A 6,000-nucleotide genomic window follows, 5' to 3' on the forward strand; every position below is an offset into this window, starting at 1 on the left:
TTTACCAAAGGGGAGTGCTTCAGGAAGTCAAATTAGCAGCCTCTACTTGAAACCTTCAACTAACTTAGAAGGGGAGTTTTGTTACCATCTGCCAGACCACAGAATCTGGATCTCCACCCTCCAGGCACAGAAATGTAGGTAATACGCTTCCACTATTTGGGGAAGATGACTGCACTCTATCTTGTATAAAGGAAAACCAGACACAGCCAAATGGATCTCACATTGCTTTTAAAATACTTCGAGCCAACTTGAGAATGAACATCAGAAGACATCCACTGCCATGTTTCAATGGTTGTATTCCTCACCCAAACATTTTCTTAAATTGCTATGTTTATTAATTGCCTGCTTATTTGAGTGCAGCCCAAGCTCTCAATATTTTTCTACATATGTGTCGATCCATTCCTTTCTGCTTCCAACCTTTGAGCTCATCAGCTGACCTGCCTGAAACGGTGGTCTAGCACTATTTTCCTAGCAGGCAGGCTGTTTCTGATTCTAGTGCCCATCAAAAATACCTAATATAACACTATCTTCACATACGAATAAAGCTTCTTTTGAATCTTGCATCCTTAAAAAGGCATGCCACCAAAATAATGATCCTCTCTAGCCACAAAATCTGGCATGGAAAAACAACCTTTAATCAAAAGTTATTGTTGAGTCTTCTTTTTTTCCAGTTTGCCGCATCCTCTACTTCAATTTTCTGCATGCCCTCTCTCTCAGAGTACAACCTAACCTTGTTGAGTCTTCTTTTTTTCCAGTTTGCCGCATCCTCTACTTCAATTTTCTGCATGCCCTCTCTCTCAGAGTACAACCTAACCTGTGAAATGCACGTTTGCCTTAATCTCTGGTATTTCATTTCTGCAAACTGCTCACAACCCATTTACAAGATGACAACCTCTCCTCCCCAAGTCATACCACTGCAACCTAACAATACCTAATCTCCTCTAGCTCAACTATTGATCCCTCCCAACACCTACTAATGATAACAAATAAATCGAAGGTGCTGGCGATAGCGGGGAGGAACGTATGGATAGGGGGGGGGTCTACTACAAGACGTACGGAGGGGGGGGGTCTACTACAAGACGTGGGGAAGGGGAGTGGGAATCAAGTTCCGAGTGAGGCCTGATATCCTCTCACCGTACTTACCACACTACTTGCTACCTGGTTCTTTGAACTGTTATAAAATGGAAAAATAAAGGTTTATAAAAAAACGAACAAATACATCCCATTAATTTAATCCACCACAAACGGGAGTTAATGCCCGCAATGGTTTGATTTGGTACACAAGACTAATGCCAGTAGCAAACAATGAGTAATACAGGACTAATCATGAACCCCGGTATTCCATAACAGCGTGCTGCCAGTAATAAAGGACCCTTAACGCTTCGTCTGGGTTAGTAAGAGATATATAAATGAAATTCCAATCACCGCTGGCACCAGCATGACTTCCGAAGGGTTTCCGTATGCATCCTACTTATCACTAGCTGCAGCACTTGCATCACCTTTTATTTCTGCCTCTTTTGCTCTTGTTGGTCGACTCTTGTTCAGGCCCTTCCACCCCTTTCCCATTCATCCTATTGCCTCTGCCTTCTTCCTCCTCTCTCCATACCTATACGCATGTCTCTTCTCTGTCACTTGCTGCTTCTCCTCATCCCGCCACTTAAATGAATGAAAAGACATGTATAAGGCACACGTGCTGCTTCACGAGAAGCATCCTGGCACTAAAATGAGGCAGGGAAGTAAAGGGTAGAATCTACAATTCGCGAAACAGAGAAGGTTTTCAGCTGCGTCTTAAACAGACTATCCCTGGGAATAATATGAAGATACAGTGTTGAAGAATTCCAGATGGTAGGAGCAAAAAAAAAAAAAAAACGTTTATCCGGATATATTCAGTAACCTCCAAAATGGCGAATTCCGTGCTAGTCTGTACAGAAGCCAGACTGAAAGGGATGGAGAATATTATACTACTCAACATAAATCAGTGATTTGGCAGTTCACCAGAGATTCCAACATCTTCCCTAAAATAGGGAGGAGTGACCTTGGTCTGTGGTTACTCAGCGCGAGTTGGTTGGTATTCGTATTTTTTTTTTTTTTAAGGGGGCTCAACGAGTGCCTTTTTACAAATGGGAAGGTATTTGTCATGCTCTAGACTAGAGAGAGAGGTTAAAGAGAGTTAATCTGTGGGTTTAATTGGCAGTACCTGCCTTTGATAGTATGCGGGGAAGACATGGATCAAGAGGAGATACAGACTTAACTTTTTGTATGATAAGTTCCGATTCTGTAAGAGAAATCTCTTTAAATGATTCCACCAGTGAATATTTCTGGTCTTGGGACGGACAAATTGTGGGCTTCGCAAGAGGAGGTTCAATACACTGATCAAAGTTTACACAGATTTTTTCCACTTTAGAGTGGAAAAATAAAGATAGGACTTCCGCAAGCAACTGAGATGTCAGCATAGATTGTTTGTACACCAAGTTTTCAGAATGCTTTGACAATGTTAAACACTGTTATTGGACGTTTTTTGAAGCGGCTCTTTGTTTAGCAAAAAAAAAATGTTTTTGCTTTTTAGTATTTTTCCTAGACTGCTTGAGGGCCGCACAATAGACCTTTTTTTTGCAATGTCAACACTTAACCTTCATTTCCTTTCCAATTGTTTACATTTAAGCTTTTTAGCTTGAAGCCTAGATGAGAACCAACCTGCAAAAGGAGTGTTTTTTCCTCCTAGTGGAAGTTTTTAAAGGTGCCAAAGTCTGATAGTAAGGTGTTATTAAAGCAGCTAACTGCTGCGTTAATTACCAGGGACATATTGATCTTTATATGCGAGTACAATTTAGCTTAACTCAGTTCAGAGACAGAATTCCAGGCTCTAAAAGTCTCTTTATCATTAGGTGTACAAGTATAGGCCATGACGTGTTTGACATCAAAGGATAAAAGAAAATGGTCAGTCCAAGTAAGTTGAAGCCGTGGACACAGACGAAGAGTAATAAGAACATCCATAGACTGAGAGGGGCTTAGGGGGACGGTGGCACCAGAAAGGGAGAAGTTATCCCAAAACTTTAGAGAGAAAAACAATCCTTCCAACTTAGACAAGGTGCATACAAATTGTGAACGATAGAGGACAGCAAGCACAGAATAAAAAACATTTACACTCATTAAGCAAATCTCAGATGTGTATTTTGGTTTTAATGAGGGGTCTAACGTACATTAAACACGCTTTAAGTTCCTTCTGATACATGGTGCTCTTCCTACTCTCTCACATCAAGCACTCATGTATCTCTCACCTACCACTAACAGCACCTCACACTCCCTTCTCCCTCTGCCTTCCTTCTCCTAACTTCAAGTTTCCTATTCCGTCTCCGCTCCCCCCACCCCCAACCTAAAACCCCAGGGACCTGAACTGCCCTACAAGCAAAAAAGGGAAAATGATAGGGGAAAGAAAGGGGGATGTTAAAAGGTGGCAGTGTAACCATGTACCACTCCGATGGATTCGGAAGGCTGGAGTGATTAGAAAGTATGAAGGCAAAGCGGAAGACTGAACACCACAAAAGAAGGAAGAAAGAGGAGGGAGCCAAATCACTAGGTAGTCGAGATAACTTCAGGGTCTTTTTCTGCAAAAGTTAATTCCTTGGAACTTTTCGGCAGACATATCAAAGATGCATAACATTTACATTGAATGCAAACCTTAACGTACTTTAAATCCAGCATCATTAACCCAAACCCCGGTGTCACTGCCCTTCTAGTCGCCCCACCAAATGTTAAGTCATTCATCACAATTTCCACACTTTTTATTTTTACCAATTTTACCATTGCAACATTCACCAATTTTGAAGAGCCCCTGCAACATACCCAGTCCCGGAACCACTACCAACCAAACTCCATAGCACAGCGACATATTCCCACTGCGTTTACCAACCAGCATGGAGTACCAACACTTAGCCATTTACCAGAAATCTTCCCGACAAACTTAAAGCGGGCTCCATAGACACAACTCACAGCTCCTTCCCCACCCCTCCCGCACCTATGATATATCCTGCGGGCACATTCCCAGTGTGAAACGCCTCCCCGCACTCAAGGTGGGGCAGGACACAAACCATGTAGAAATGTCATCAGCGCTGTCCCCTTTCCAGCCTAAACCTCGCCGGCTACTGAAGGGTAATCCCGGAAGTGTGCAGCATCGTTTGCGGCGACTCTTCCTTTTCCGGTTCGAAGCAGAGTAGATAACAAAAGAGGACTTCCTCTCTACGTCTAATGTTAGAAGAACTTCCTGACCGTAAGAGTGCTGATAGGCGTGAAGCGTGGGCGAGCGCGGCGCAGGAGTAGAAGTTATTAGAATGCTGTATTATTTTTCTTGTCACTCGACCCCACGCGCTCCTTCTGTGAAGTAAGCAAAGCTATTGCATCTGCATTCTCACCGTTTCTTTTTTCTCAAAAGATGACTGGGAACCCATGGGGGATGTGGAATAGCTACGGTTGTGCATGTGCTCCACAGCAGTGTTTCCAAACCTTTTAGCACCGTGGCGCGACCCCTTTTTAGAATGACAAACTTTCACGACCCACCCAATTTGAATGGCCAAGAGGGGGCGATTTGTAATGTAACTATCGAATTGCATGGGAGCGCACTGTCCTTTTCAGAAGCGCATTTTCTATTGAAAGGGCCACTAAATTCGCACAAACATACTGTTTTACTGATAAAACTATACTGCACACAAGGGATCATGCGTGGAATTGAGTTTAAGTGGATATTCACATTTGTGCATCTCCAAGTGAAGTGTCTTTATTTGTTTTGTTACTATTAAAATCTTTGGTTCCATCACACTTAAGAATAACAAAAAAAAATTAATTTTTGCTATCCTACCTGCTGAATGTGTAAAGTTTATTTAAAAATGTTCACTTTCATATAGCACAAATTCTATGGCAGGACCGGAGGCGGCTCCGATTATGCTTTCTCATTTCTTTACTACAGATGCTCAGCAGTCAATCACATAACAGTAAAGAAAAACACAACTACAATACCCATGAATACTCTGGGTATCATGGGTATAAGGTCCCATAGAGAATACCACATCCTCTTTCTTTGCTGCTCAGCAGCCAGTTAACCCCTTAAGTGCTGCGTCGGTGCGTTGGCCGACGGCAGCACTACCTCCCCAGTGCTGCGCACGACCATTGGACGTCCATTCAGCACTGGTTCCAATGGACCGCGCAGCACTGGGGAGGGATGTTTACTAGCATCTATGAGGTTAAGTGCATTCTCTCCTTTATATATTCAATTGTTTGCTGTAGCTTCTTTGTATTAGTGATTTTGCTTACTTGTTTGCTGCCTATTATTGCGCTGTGTTTCGCGCTCTGTCGCTGTGGTGTCCGGCTTTGTGGCAGCGTTTCTGAGCATCGCGCTTTGCTGTGCGGTCGTTTTTTGTGACACCGCCGTTGCAGGGAGCGTGTGTTCGCCTCCCTGGTTCGGGCGCCTGGCGCCCGCGCCTTTGTCCTTGTGGAGCGGGAGACTAGGGGACTGGGAGGCTGCGCGCGCTGCTCGCGCGGTCCTCCTGATAGTGTCTGAGCAGGCGGGCGTTACCGCGCAGGCGCGGTGGCCATTTCTTTTGTTTATCTCTGTGTTGTCACGGAGGATTACACGCCAGAGCAGCGTTTTGACAGCTCATGCCCACAGCCTGCGCTTCTTGTCCTCTATTTACGCCCTAATTGTATTTTATTGCTTTAGGGCTGCATCATTTTCATAGACATTGCCTAGAGTGGCCTGTTTGCAAGCAAGCCCTCCCTCCACACTCCAAATGTAATTCAGTCAGGTGGCTGCCTGCATTACTTTGGCTTGCTTTGGGGTTACCACTCCCCCTGATATTTTGCCTTCAGCATTTTCGTTTTCTCCTTCCTCTAGTGGGCGGGAATTGTTACACTTTGTGTAATTATGGGAGATTATTACGAGGAAGAGGGTTATTATTATGATGAAGAGGCCCTCTGGTTCTATGGAACATGATTTGGTGGAGGCCCTGG

General features: G+C 43.9%; 1 protein-coding gene across 2 annotated transcripts in view; it reads right to left on the reverse strand.

Moving 5' to 3' along the window:
* DUS1L (dihydrouridine synthase 1 like) overlaps positions 1–4,162 on the reverse strand; it is a 245,163-nt gene extending 241,001 nt beyond the window's left edge. Inside the window, exon 1 of one of the 2 annotated variants that reach the window (XM_086931197.1) lies at positions 4,089–4,162. The gene's annotated coding sequence lies outside the window, so the exon portion shown is untranslated. Of the gene's footprint in view, positions 1–4,015 lie in introns of both variants that reach the window. The other variant, XM_086931196.1, reaches the window with a different exon arrangement.
* Positions 4,163–6,000: the final 1,838 nt, after the last annotated feature.

This window comes from Lissotriton vulgaris, chromosome 7 (genome assembly GCF_964263255.1).
Source record: "Lissotriton vulgaris chromosome 7, aLisVul1.2, whole genome shotgun sequence".
NCBI classification, from domain to species: domain Eukaryota; kingdom Metazoa; phylum Chordata; class Amphibia; order Caudata; family Salamandridae; genus Lissotriton; species Lissotriton vulgaris.